This window comes from Rhinolophus sinicus, linkage group LG09 (genome assembly GCF_036562045.2).
Source record: "Rhinolophus sinicus isolate RSC01 linkage group LG09, ASM3656204v1, whole genome shotgun sequence".
NCBI classification, from domain to species: domain Eukaryota; kingdom Metazoa; phylum Chordata; class Mammalia; order Chiroptera; family Rhinolophidae; genus Rhinolophus; species Rhinolophus sinicus.
Window position 1 is genome coordinate 13,780,140 of NC_133758.1, and position 14,819 is coordinate 13,794,958.

Sequence of the window (14,819 nt, forward strand, 5' to 3'; positions counted from 1 at the left end):
AAAACAAAAACGAAACAAAAAAACCCAAACAAACCAGGCAGGGAAAGACTGTTATAATATTGGTTTAGCCAATTCTAATTTGGCCAGTCTGAAGTGAAGCCAGAACAAGAAGACCAGGGCTGAGCGTGGTGGAACAACCCAAAGTTATAATGACAGGACCTTAGGGTCCAAGATACAGCAATTAGTACATGCAGAGTCTGATTTAGCAGATGTGGCTCCACATCTGGAATGGCGTATGCAGCCAGGACATTAATTTATGTGTCACTACCGCTGCCTTACCGGACAAGTTCTAGAAGGCAGGGATCAGGTCTGTGTACTACTCCCGCCTCGCTCTTTCAGGGGAAGGAACATAAATGAATGCCTGAAACGCTGACGACAAGTGTTGTCTTGACGGTTTCAGGAATGGACACTTCGCAGACAGATTTGGTCTCAGCAAAGTGACTTGTGAGGGTTAAATAACACAGCACATACAAATCACAAATTTCAGCCTGAGAACACGTGTTAAGAATTACTGGAAAGAAATCCCAGCTCACCCGGGGGTGTCATGCAGCCCCAGCAGAGCTAATCCGGGAAAGGCAGGGAGCTGAGGCCCGGCATCGAGTACTCTCCCCCCAAAGCAGATCCTACTGGACATTTTGGCCCCAAATTAAGAATGTCTTCGTACTGGACTGTCGTTCCCCCAAGGCTAGCAGTTTGAGATGCCTGGATGCTTTTCTGTACTTCTCAAAGTACTGGTTTGCAAGTGTCGCTTCTGAGCCCTGGGTCAGGGTTGTTTCCTGCTCGTTGTTTTCTAAGGGAGTATTGTGTGGCAGTCAGTCCGCTCTCTCCTCCAGTTTGAGGATCAGGGGAACAGCCTTCACTCTGATGGGTTTTAGGGTTTTAACATGGGGACCAACGGTCATAGAAAAGATACTCTGGAAACTGAACTCTGAACTACCCCACCCCCACCCCGTGTGCCACACACACACCTAACTGGCCATCCTCTCAGGTGGGTGCTGTCTGCCATAAAGGAATTCCTCCTGAGATAAATGAAAAGGGACAACACTTTGCTAAACTCTTCCTGACTTTTCCTTCTTTCATTTTGAAAAATAAAAGGAATCCTACTACCTTTGAATTTTAAACACACACACACACACACAATTTTTCCCCCCTTAAAACCTGTTCTCCTGGGAGGTGTGGACTTCTCAGATAAGACATGTTCCCCCTGCAGTGGGAACTCAGGAAGGGCTGAAACAGCCGACAGGTACCCTTCTCTCACAGGTGTTCCCCACTGATGATTCCTTCTTTGTTCATCCATGCAAGGACCGTAGGTTTTGTTGGCTGATGCATATAAACCATAACCTTCCTCTCAGACGTATTCTCTCTCATCCTATCTCAAGTCTTTCACAACAGTGCTTCTCATCTTTAAGGTGCACAGGGGTCCCCTGGTGAGACGGTTCAAATGCAGAGTCTGATGCAGTCAGCCTGGGCCGGGGCCTGAGAACCTGCATTTCTCACACGCTCCCAGGTGATGCAGCTGGTCCACATGCTTCAAGCATCTACCTGAGTTCTGAAATCTCAGGGGAGCTGAGCTTTTCGTCAAACGGAAAGCTCTGGAGCCCAGACTCGCCAGAATTCAAATCCAGCTCCTTCACCGTGGAACCTCCACAAATTACTTAACCTCTCAGTGGCTGTCTTCCTCACCGAATAAAGGAAATAATGCTGCTCACCTCTGCGGAGGCCTAAATGAGGTAATGTCCGGGGAATGCTCCCTTCCCTCCTCCCTCTCATTAGAGCATCCTGAGGTAGAAAAGCAGGCAGGATTTTCATTTTAAAACAAAATAAATGGAGCCTCAGAGGGACAAGGGATCGACTTGAACTCACTTTCCAACGGGCAAGAATCCAGTCCTTTGGTCTCTCCATCTTTCTCCACAGAAATGGCGCCCACGTGCTGGGCACATTTGAGGGGATCTGTGTGCAGGGCAGTCTGGAGCGCCACTGCGAGGGACCCTGATTTTCACCGTGTGGGACAGGGTCCCAGAACCTGTGCTTTCACAAACCTCCCCAAGCCCTTTGAGACACGGGAGCCAGTACGCTTGACAGCATGCCACTCCAGGTCCCCAGACTATTATCCCTGCCCTAACCTCGTGGGACACCTGGTACCAAGGCCTCACCGGGAGGATTCTGAATAGACAGTGGTGTATAGTAGTCTCCTGACAACAGAATCTGGGCAGGTCTCGCCTGTAGGCATTAGCTAAGGTCCTCTGTCAGTTCGTGCTCCTTCGGCTTAATGTCCGGGTTGACCGTACAGCCCTTCGTTTTCACACCAGTGCTGATTATTTTCCAGGAAGTGCGTCACTTATGCTTTTACTAAGGTGTGTAGACAGTGTTGGAGCAGGTCCACCCTGGCCTGTCAGACTCCACTTGGAGATGACAGTGGAGTGTATGGAGATTATATAGGCATAGACGCAGATACACATACGTATACACACGTATACAGATTTAAGAGAAAACTGTGAAAGGCTTAACGTTCAGCAAACTGCAGAGAAAGAACACATTAGCAGATCCTGTGTCTACCTTCCCGACAGCCGCCCACAGCCACCAGGTTCCATACCAGCAAATGCCAAGCTGTAGCCTATGGTCTGCAAATACGCAAGTCCAAGAGCCCCAAGCAATGATGCAGTAGGTCCTGAAACTGCCCTGCCCTTACCGCTGGCGGTGCCACCCCATGGCTCTTTGCTTTCTTTTTTCTTTTTCCTGTGTGCTATAAGGCGCTTATTTCTTCACACGGTTCAAAAAGTCAGGTGTGCACTCGACCATTACAGAAATAACAACACTAACAGCATTCACCCCACAAATCTTACAACAGCACTTGGTCAGGAGTTCAAGCACATTCAAAGCAAGAGGGAGAACACCTGCTTTGAAAGTGTGAGACTGATCAAATGACGTCTGGAAGCTCAGATGAGGTTGTGAACCTCAGAGTTTCTCAGATCCAAGGTGTGAGGCCAGCTGTCCACCCCCACATGCATAATCAGAGTGTAAATGGTTTGGGTATTTAAAGATCACACTCTACAAATACCCAGGTCTAAGTTGCTAGGAAAATGCCCAGTAGTTCCCTACAACCCAGGAGTGTGTGTTAGAAACCCAGCAGACGACGGGTGTTTATCAGTGGAGTCTCTGCCAGGTTCCAGCTCTTTCAGGTAGATTCTGCCACTGGAAAGTGTGAGGTCACTTGGCTCTGCTTTGTCTCCTCCCTCTTGGAGGAGAAAAACAGGAGGGCACCCTGTATGGGTTGTCGTGTGTATTGTGTGATGGTGAGGTAAGGATGCAGATGCAAGAAGCCCTCGGCTACTCCAGACCTCCGCTCCTCTCCCAGACAAATGTCCCTGTGTGACCCATGGGGATGGGGGGGTCATTTGTATTTTAAAGACTGGGAGAGATACGATGAGGCTACGTGCCCAGGCTACAGTGCCTTTTCCCTCCTTTTTAAGGCAAGAGCAACCTCAACTCGGATTGGGGACGTTGGCGTCTCCTGTGGACCAGCACCTGAGACTGGCAGGTACACACAGACACAGGCATCTGTGATTAATAGCAAGGGGTCAGTCACTACCTTGGCAAGCAAGTTTTTCAAACCGCTGGGTTACCAGGGTAAAAGAATTCAAGGGAAGCTGTCAAGGCACAAGCCCTCCCTGAAATCTTGAGATGCCAACTCACCCTGGCAGCCACCATGTTTTTCTCCCTCAGAGGGTCAGAAACAGGACAAAGAAAGGACGTGCCACTCCCTGTAGCTGATCTTTCCGCACCAGGACAGAGAGAACAACTTCTCTCCACAGCTGACCCTTTCTCCCTGCCTCCAACCCCAGTTCCCTGCACAGTCAGGTTGCTCCTGGGCACCCCCGGAAACCCAGGTGTCCTCAGGTACCCAGAGCAACTGGCCACAGCTGTCAAGTAACCCACATGCAGGCAGCATGAGGGCCTGTGGTCAGGTACGTGGCAAGGTTATAAAGCCGGGTGATTCACCTCAGAAGGGATTGATTCAAAGGCAGGGGAGACAAGATGAAGGACAGCTTCAGAAAATGGAGCAAAATATTAAGGAAGCCACACAAAGTGATGCATCATCCTTTGCTTTCCTTTCACTCATGGGTGGGGAGAGGCCCTGGTGCCCACCACAAAGGTCAGTGACCATGTAGCCTCCCTGACAAAAGGCTGGCTTTCAGGAACCACTCAGTTTCCTTCCTGTGACAAAGGTTTTTTGGTATTTGCATGCTAAGGGTTGGAAGCCAGATGGTGGGGAGGGGAAAGGAGGGCAGAGTGGCAGGGAGAAGCAAAGTGGGGGGGCAGGCATGGGGCCACCACCTGTCTGCTGCCTGCCTTGTTTTCCCCTTTGGTCTTCCCTGGGGGGCGGGCTGTGCCTCGATACAGATGGAGTGACCTCAGTGCTGTGTATGTGTATGCAGGGAAAGGGGGACAGTATCTAGTGAGGCAGATACAGGCTGGGGGTCATGCTGAAACCACACCTCATCTTGACACCTGGTCCCATGGGTGCTGTGTTGTGGCTTCAGCTTTTCAAGGCACCTGTGTATCTTTTACCTCCCATAACTGGATCGTCATTACTGAGTCATAGAACCTTAGGGCTCTGGGGCTGTCGGTTTTCACGTGGGGAGCTGACGTCAAGGTCTAGATCCCCATCAGAACTTGCTACTACATCTTTGAGAAGCCGGTGGGGCAGAGATGGAGATTCCCCCTTTACAGGGTGAATGTTCAGTGACTTGTTTAGGGTGACATGACTAGCATTGGAGCTGGGACATAGGCCTGGAAACCCCTTCCCAGCCCTCCTCGGTCCTGGGGAACCCGTGAAGTAAGAGGGACCCAACCCTGGGTCAGACTCCTTGGTCCTCCATGCTCTAGAGCTGAAATTCCCCACAGCACTGGGATTTTGCCCCATGAATTCAGGTCCCTGTGGAACAACCTTGTCAGGATTGGGCTGGAACATTCCCATTCGTTTTGGGGGAGTTCAGCCCAATGATATGCTATAGAATTATTAGTATTGGAAGGGTCCTTCAGGCTCCCACACATCAGCCTCAACTGACAGAAAAGAAAAATGTCTCATGGAAGTGAATTATAATCCTAAGGTTTGAAGCAGAAGATGTCGTTTTGTTTTTCTTGAGATAACTAATGAAGAAGACTACAATGGACGAGGGCAGGGCAGTTCCCATCCGACCTCCGTTCAAAGCCCAGCTCTGTTAGCCACTTGCTGTGTGACCTGGGTATGATTGCTGTGCCTCTCTGTGCCTCCCTGTGCCTTCCTTTGCCCAGTGGTGACTGGACCGGAAATTATCTCCCAGGTCCTTTCCACCTTTGTGACAGATATGCCTTCCGTAGTTCTCTCCTTCTTGACTTATTTTCCCAAACCAACGCAAACATGTTTTTCTCGGTGACACCCTCTCTCATCTGTCCTCCAGTGGTCAGAAGAATTATGGGAATCATAGGCAGTTACCTGCAAACTGTTACTATACGCAATCCGTTCTGCCTCTGAAGCCCCATATTGGGCAGGTGCCACTTTCAGAGATACTTTTCCACCTACCTAGTGGAGCATGGAATTGGGAGTTTCTCTTCCCTCCCAAAGGACAAGCTTCTGGGTCAGGGGAATTGCGCTGTGAACCTCAGGGAACACGTGGCAGGGGTCCTAGTGGGCAGAGTAGATTATGTGCGGCTGAAAGGTGGTGTGAGCAGGCACCCAGCGCATCAGCAGCAGGGCAAGCGTGGTCTGAGTTGGTCTCCAGGGTCATTCTTTGGCTTGTCCTCTCACCTCTCATCTTTTAGATTTGATTTTTAAGCTCCTGCCTCTCCTGTTTCCTCTCAACTTGTTTCTTTCTCATGAGCGTTCTGGCCCATCCCAGTCCTCCAGGAATCCAGCAGCCCTTTCCATCTCTGCCAGACACTCCGTTCCCTCCCCTTCCCTTCCCCCAGCCTCCCACTCTGCCCTTCCCCCACACGTCACACATCATTTCCTGTGTAGCCCAGGTTAGCGCTCCTTTGCTTCTGCCGGTCAGGGTGAATAAGCAGAGGCTTGGCGAGAAGGGAGCAGAGGGAACAGGCTTTCAGGAAGCAGGTGCCCCCAAGGGGGCAAAGCAGTCCCCCAGAGGGAACCCAGGCAGACTAATTGCAAAACGCCCCAATTCTCCCCCTCCCAATGTCTATACCCCTGCAACGTGACTCCGCAGCTCCTCCCAGCACAAGGTGGAGTTTGTTCGTCTCTCCGGTGGATCTGGGTCTGGCCTGGTGAGTCTCTTTGGCCAACCCAATGTGGCACAAGTGACAGTGTGGCAGTTCTCGAGGTCCGAGTCCAGAACTCAAGAAGCCGTGTGCTTTCACACTCTGGAACTCTGCCTGGCCACCACTGCAGGTGCAGGAGTGAGCCCAGCTGAGACCACCTGAGCCGTGACCTGGATTGGCAGTCACCTCGCTGAACCACAGACTCCTGAGCAAAAATAAATGTTCGTGGTTTTATGCCACCGGTTTTGTGGTTCTGTGTTCTGAGGCATTATTGCAGCAATAGATAACTGATATAGAAGCCAGCCTTTGCTTTCTACTCAGGGGATGAGTCAACGCAGGGTAAGAAGCCTCAGCTTGACATCGAGGCCTGGTTTCCAATTTCATGTTGGCTACTTATCAGCTGTATGACCTTGAGCCTCAGTTTCCTCTTCTATAAAATGGGGATACTAATGTCCACCACTGTGGACATCAAGAGGCTAGCTGTAATGCTTGGCACACAGTAGGTGCTCAGTAAATGCAAATATCTGTTCTTCTTTCACTGAGAGAGAAGGAAAAAGATGAGGTTAAGAATTCATCATTTGAAATGATTTTCCAATACTTCCTCAATGGTACCTGAATTTCCCAGAGTTCTAATGGCAGGCAAAAGGTTAAAGATTTTTGTTTTTGTTGTGAAGTTGTCTCCTAGCTGATTCCCTGCCTCACAGAGAGGTAAGACGGTAATGCATTTTTACATACTTGTCAGAGATCCTCATAGGCTTTGGACCACCGGTGTTTCCCAACATCACTAATTTATGTCTAAATACATTCTACAGATGATGGGTATTGTTAGCCCCTAATAAATAATGCACACGTGTTCTATTCTCCTTGCATTCAGTAAATACTTTCCCTGAATAGTTCAGTGTGATCTTGCCAGGGTACAGGGTGGGGGGTGGGGAAGGAGGTCAGTGGGGTGTGTGTTTGTCAGCCCTGACACTCGACCTCCGAGTATATGGGTTTGGAAACTGTACCTTAGGAGAATCATTCCCATCGTTCAGCCAGAGGGCCTGAAGCTGCCCTCTTCCAAGGGCTTGTGTGAAGGGAGAGAGTGACCCTCTCCAGAAAGAGGGCATACACACAGCGGCTGGAATTGTGTTGGAAAAGCGATTACAAAAGTAGGTTCCTATGAGTACCTCCAGCCTTGTTCTAAGAAACCTATGGGGTTTCCAGGTAAGAAGAGAAATGCATCCCCTTTACTTCCCTGCTCTGCAGAGGTGGCTCTTGGTACTGACAGAATAACAAGCCCACGGGAGGAGTGATGGGGTCCAGGAGGGCACCCCCTTCCTCTGGAACAAATTGGCACATTCAAGAGCTTTTAAAAGAAAAGCAGAATCCCTTGCATTCAAATAGGGAGGCAAGAATGGAAGAGTTACATATTCTGATAGTATATAATTTTCAGGAAGCCATCAATGCCGGTAAATCTTAGCAATGCAGGCTTCTCAGGCTAGCAAAGGGCTGGGTGCTGGCACACTGTGACAGGGGACATGGAGAGGAGGGTTCTGACACGAGACTCGCGCGCAGGCTCTAAGCATGTCCATTGGCCACTGAGGGCCAGCGGGTGCCAGGGATACTGCTCACCCCCCTGGGAGGCGGAATTCTTGGTGAAGGGGGAGGGGCTGCAAGGGACAGAATCTTTTCTAATTGTTATTTGATTATCTTGTGCTCTCTAAAATTTGGGAACTATAAAGAGGTCTGTTAGATGCTTTGCAGTTTTCCCTGCTTCTCTGTGATTCCTGACTTTATTACTGAAGGCCACCTCGATCCAGACAACCACGGAGCCAGTGCCGTGAACTTGGCCCCTGAGAACTAAACTCTAACTTCACTCTTGTTTCTCCAAATGGCTGAGTCAGATAGGAAACTTAATGGCTTTGTCTCCAAGTTGGGAGCTGGCTGTCCTCACAGAACAGATGCCAATCCACTCAGGCAGTGGAGCCAGAGACTTCCAGATCAACGTCCATTTGGGAGGCCAAGAACAGAGACAGAGAAGAGGCACCGTGCAAATGGACTTGGAGCCATTCTTGGTTGTTGGGGTTTCACTTCTCCTTTCACTCCCTTCTAACTGTGAGTGCAGGCAAAGCCCTGGCGAGACAAACCGCTAAGCCATTTGGCAAAGTATCCTGGACAGCCCCCTGGAAGGCACTCAGGTGGAACAACCTACGTGCCAGTGAGAGAGCTGCTGTACGGCTGATTAGAGCCAATGCTTCTGGGTGGGGGCTGTGGGGCAGGAGGGAGAAAGGAGAGAGGGAAAGGAGGTAGAAGGAACGAGAGAGCAGGGGCCACGCACATGAGAGCAGATGCACAGACCCTTCATTCTGGAGACTCTGGAAGGGGTTCATGTGCGAAGTGCAGAGGTGCAGAAGCCCAGACGGCTTGGTTTATAACACCCCCCTCAACTCCCTCGAATGCCTGAGTCACGCCTCGGGCCTCACTTCTGACATGGGGCAAACTTCTGCCCATCTGGGGTTCCCTGCAGGACCCTCTTCCTCTCATTTGGAAAACACGAATGATAAATGATAAACCTTTGCTCTTCCCCTGCCCCTGCCTTCCCTTGGGTGTTGGAAGGGTTAAGCAGTTTGGTCATGGCAAGTGTTACAGCAACTCCCCGATGTCCATTAATACCAAATGAAAGACACCCAGCTACCATTCTTAGTTGCGGTGCCCCGAAGACGTTCTCTGAAGAAAACAAGTTTTATGTCTTGTCCTATTTTTACCTTCAATAGAAAGTCACTGGAGGTTACTTAGGAAATGGGGGGGAGGGTCCTTGCAGGTCTTCCAATTTGTTTATGCAGAAAAAGGGACTGGAAAAGGCCAAGGGTGGCCCCAGAGGGCACATCTGCCAGAGGACAGTGCCAGACCTCGGTATCTCATTGCCCGGCCCTCCACCAACTCTCCCTCCCTGGCAGGTTCTGTCCTTGAGCAGATGGGGCTTCTACCTCTGCCTCCCTTTCAGCAGAAACTCTAAGAGCAAAAGGGGAGCCCCAAGGGCAGGTGTCTAAGAGCAGATGTTTCAGGCCAGCTGGTAAAACTGAGTCCTAGAATGGCAGGACTTTAGAGACCATTTGGTCCAATCCTTTATTTTAGATAGAAGGAGACTGAGGCTCCCATAAGTAATACAATTTGCCCAACACTGAGTGCAGCTAGTCAGTGACACAGCCCTGAGAACCCAGATTCCCTCACTTCTAATCCAGTGGGGCTTTTATTTCCCACTTGGCTATTAGAATAAATCTTTTGGGGCTTTCGGCCTTTGAAATCACAGTTCCTGGTCATCTGTTCTGCCTATGGAGAAGGGGTGGCAAAGACAGACCTTTAGTTGTTATACAGCTGCCTTCCTGCAAGCTATTGAGGAAGTCGTGAGATGATAAAACAAATACTTAACTCTGGATAGAAACAGCTGGCTTAAAATGGCTAAGAGAACCTAGTGCAGCTTCTAACTTTCCACTGAAATCATCTCAAAGACCTAGAATAAAAGACAAAGCTCACCAAACTGAAAACTAGGACTACAGTCAACCTGTACGGCTGCCCTTTTGAGGAATTTCCACCTAAACACAAGGCCAACGGAACTGGATTGAAAAATAACATCTGGATTGAAAAAAAAAATCACCTGAGTCCTCCAAGCTGTTCAGAAATTCAAATTAAGCAGCCATCTCTTAACTTGATAGGTGATGCCTTTGGAAATAGCCAGAGTGCTGTCCACTCTTCTTCTCCACCTACCGGAACTCCCAGAAAACAACTGGACAAAAAGGCAGAGGGGGGGTGTGTGGAAGAGGGACACCAGCAGTGGAAAGTCACACCCTGGGAGACGGAGTTTCTCAAGAGTGCGCGGGGTGAGCGTAGGGACAAGAGGCGGCTTTGGGGTGCGGCATATTGGGGATCGGTGCACATGCTCCATTTAAGCAGCCTGTCGGCAACCTGGGAGTGGACACACGAGGTGAGTCCATGTAGGTCCAGCAGGGCCAAGTTACAAGAAAGCTGGTGAGACGTTAGGAGCTGGGTTAGGTGTATCAATTGGCAATTTAGTGCAGGGCTGAGAGGATGGGTGCACTAACATCCAGAATGAAGGTCATGAGGAAAACACAACCTTTCTATGGAACACATCAGACTTAAGTTAGTCTTTCTCATTTGAGAATGGATAAACAGGACAAAAGGAAACATGAAAAATAAAGGAAAACAAGAAAGACCATCATCTGACACCAGAGGAAATGCATCTGAAACTATCTTACAAAAACTTAAAGAACACTTTAGAGAATCATTTGGTATCTCTACATGACGCAAAAAGAGATGACGTCTATGAAACAGGAACAGAAAATGAAGAATTATAGTTGTGCCTTTTATATCACACTAGATTAAATAAACTTGTCAAAAGTAAAACAAAACAACAGCAAAAAACTCCCCAAGAAGAAAATAGAATTCTATAAGTAATAGTAATAAGTAATAAAACAAACAAACAAACAAACAAACAAAAAACACAGTAAGATAAGAGAAAGATGAAAAAACTTGCAGGAAAATGAGAACTAAATAACATTGGAGGAAATTAAGCGCAAAACATAACACTGCAGTTGTCATGCTAGAATTTATGCAGTTCAGATGGTCTTTCCTGTAGGAAGGCATTCTCAGTTATATAATGATTCAAAAAGTATATCTATATACTCTCTATGAAAAGAAAAATAACTGAAGACACGCTCCAGTTCACCTGTAATACAATTAAAATTAAAAGCTCTAGAATGTGATATTGTCTGAAAAAAGGATTGGCCCACAGCCCTAGGTGGCTAAACGCATCCCAAACATCCAAAGGCGTGTCACGGCACTAGCAGTGCCTCCTTGGAAAGGCCACACCAGTGAATCTGCAGGAAAGTACAAGGGTCAGTGCCTCCTTCTGAAACAGAAGCTCAGTGATGTTTAAATACAAAGAATTCCATTATTCATGTTTCTTCATTATGTGAACAACATTGTTTGACAAAAAGAAATTCTTCTGGAAAAGTAGCTCCCTCTTGCAGAGTTTAACACCAGACTCACAAGTCCAGTCAAAGAGATGAAAAACAAAACAAAACAATGGTGTCTACCAACACATAGAAGGAAATATTTCAAAGTGTTCAGTTCCAGGTGAGGCTTGAAAGGACCACTACTATTCAATATCATGCTGGAAAAGGCGTCAGTGAAATAAAATAAGAAAAAACAAATGCTCATTATTTGATAGGAACTGTTTTAAGTGTATTAACTCATTTAATTTTTACAATCAACCTATGAAGTGGTTTACAGTCAATTAAGAAAATTACTTAAGGTTACATAATAAGGAAGGAAGCTGGGATTCCAACTCAGGTAGTCTGTTTCCAGACTCCTTGTACCTAACAACTACCCTATACTGCTTCACCAGGCAGGCACAACCCTCATAATTATAAGCTAATATGATTTTTTACCTAGGAAACCCAAGAGGCTCAATACTCAAATTGTTAGAACTAAAATGAAAGTTCAGTAAGGTGGTCAGTTACAAGATGAACATACAAAAATCAATATTGATTTTGTATACATAGAAATCCAAGATAACACACAGATAAACTATTAGAATTAATATAAGAATTTAGCAAGGTTCCTACACTCAGTAGACAAAAATCAATCATGTTTCTATAGAACACAACAAACAGAAAATAAAAAAGATGCTATTTATAATCAGATCAAAAAATCAAGTACGTAGAAATAAATCTAACAACACGTATTCAAGACATAGACAAAGAAAACTGTAAGCTTTGTTAGAGGAATTAATGAATACCTAAATCAAAAGATTGGAAGATTCAACATTACGGAGTTTATTTCTCTCTGTATTGATCTATAGATCTAATCAAATCCCTAATCAAAATCCCAGCAGATTTCTCTCTGTCCCTCCCTTTCTTCTTTCTTTCCTTTCAGCTTTTGGGATTTGACAAGGTGATTCTAAAATCTATATGAGAATGCAAAAAATCAAAGAATAGTCAAGCTATTCTTGGTGAAGAAGAACAAGATGGAAGGACTTGTTATCAACCACCGAGACCTTTAAGACTACAATGGTGCAGCACTGGGGTAAGATTATACAACGAAACCAGTGGAACAGAACAGGACGCCCACAAACAGATCTATGCACACGTGGACACTTGATTTAGCGAAGATTGGCACTGCAGACCAAGAGGAGAGGGCGTTATTTCCAATGATGGAGCTGGGATACCGGGCGAGGCTTTGGGGTGGGGCTCAATTCTTGACCCTACTTCATGTCACACCCCAAAAACGAGTTCTGCGTGGCTCACAGACTTCAGTGTGAATGGCAAAACAAAGCTTTTAGAAAATCATATCGGGTACTACCTTCACCATCTTGGGAAAGATTTCTTAAACAAGACTGAAAAAGTACTAACCCAAAGGCGAGAGATTGAGATCCTAGATCACATGGAAACTAAGCACTTCTAGATATCAAAAGACATGAATAAGAGAGGAAAGAAAAAACAAAAGAAGAGTCAAAGGAGAGCCATGGATATTTACAACACATATGACTGGCAAAGGGCACGAATCCAGAATACATAAAATCTCTTGGAAGTCAATAAGGAAAAGCCAGACATCTTAATATGAAAACAAGCAGATTTGCACAGGCACGTCACAGAAGAAATCCAAATTTCCAATAATTATATAAAGAGATGCTCAAAATTATTAGTAATACAGGAATTATGGATCTAAGACAACATTACACACCCACCAAAATGGTGCAAATGTGTAAGTCTCGATACCAAGTGCTGGCAAAGAAATGAGAAGTCCTCTAGGCTGCCGGTGGGAGTGTAAACTGGTACAGCAGGTTAGAAAACTGTTCGGCCGTACCCGATACGGCTGAATACATGCATGCCCTATGACCCAGAAATTCTGTCCCAGGTAGAACAGAATGCCTTGGTGCAGATCGCTGCCATGTGCTGGCACATGCCTTTGCCTTCACCACTGGACTGCATGCCAGCCCCGTTTCCAACCGCCAGAACCTTCATCTCTTTGCCTAAGGGCTTTCTCTGGCTGCCAGACCCTGCTCTGTCCATGTGCAGGGCAGGCCAGAAGGGCTGGGGAATTCGTGCCCCCTCCCAGGAGCTTCCCCCAATCAGTGAATGATGACAGCTGTCAGATAAATACCCCCACACCCTTGTTTTCCAAGTGGAAGAACTCTGACACATTTTCTATGGACACACAGAGTTATTTACTTGGTAGTATTAAGCCCCAGTTCGCCCACAGCAGAAATGTGCTTGATGAAGCAATAACTACTGGGTTGCTTCCCTTCTCTGTCTTATTTCTCCACTCCCCGACCAGCGCTTTCTGGGATCACCTTTCAAATACACTTTTTGGTTTATTTGAAGTTTTGCTTCTGGGGGAACCCAATCTAAGAAAACCCTAAAGAAATAGATGCTTTATGTACATTAGAACGTATGTGCAATAATGTTCAGAGCAGCTTTCGTTGTAACAAAACTGGAAACAACCCAAATGCCTATCAACAGGGGCACCAGTAAACAGTGTCATATAAATTTAACGAAATACTGTACAGCTACGAAAAAGAGGGAACTACTACTACATGCAACAACATGTGAATGTTGAAAACAAAAAGCCAGACACAAAGACATACACACTGAGTGAGTGTATGCAGTTAAAAAAATCGACCAAACTAAACCAGTGGTCAGGAGTATTAATATGTACTTGAGAGGTAAGGACAATGAAACAAAGCCAAGAGGTGATTATCGTACCGCGTTTCCATGAAGATAAGATGCAGCCAGACAATCAGCTCTAACGCATCTTTTGGAGCAAAAATTAATATAAGACCCAGTATTATATTATATATATTATGTTATATTATACTATATTATACCTGGTCTTATCTTATATTAGACCCGGTCTTATATTAATTTTTGCTCCAAAAGACGCAGTAGAGCTGATTGTCCGGCTGGGTCTTATTTTTGGGGAAACATGGTAAGAGCAGGTTATTGTTTATCTCTTTGGTTGAGGGAGGGGTTTTGATGAGGGGCATATGGAAGACTTCTGGGTGCTGGTAGCATTTAATTTGCTTTACAAGAATTAATTAAGCAATGCATTTATGTTTAATGCACTCCCCATTAGCATTTTACTTTACAATAATACATTTAAAACATCTATAGCTTTCCTCCACACCAAAAATAACCTATTAGTAAACGCAACAGAAAAAAAAATCACAGTAAAACACGTATCTAGGAATAATTCAAAAAAATGGAAGGAGCAAAACTTTGACTTTTATTTCCTTACTGAGGATATAAATATTTTTTCTATTTTCCAATATTTTTAATGAAGCAAGCATTACAATATTAATGACAAATAATCTTTTTTTAAAAATTGTGGTAAAATACACATAAAAAAATTTACCATCTTAACCATTTTTAAGTGTACAGTTCAGCAGTGTCAAATATATTCACATTGTTGTGTAAACAATCTCCAGAACTTTTTCATCTTGTAAAACAGGTAACTCTATACACATTAAACAACAACCCTCTATTCCCCCTCTCCCCAGCCCG

At 46.1% G+C, this 14,819-nt stretch overlaps 1 protein-coding gene across 2 annotated transcripts in view; it reads right to left on the reverse strand.

Annotated features, from left to right (window-relative positions):
• Window positions 1-14,819, reverse strand: part of ONECUT2 (one cut homeobox 2) — a 53,382-nt gene that overhangs the window by 15,426 nt on the left and 23,137 nt on the right. The gene's annotated exons all lie outside the window — the stretch shown is intronic.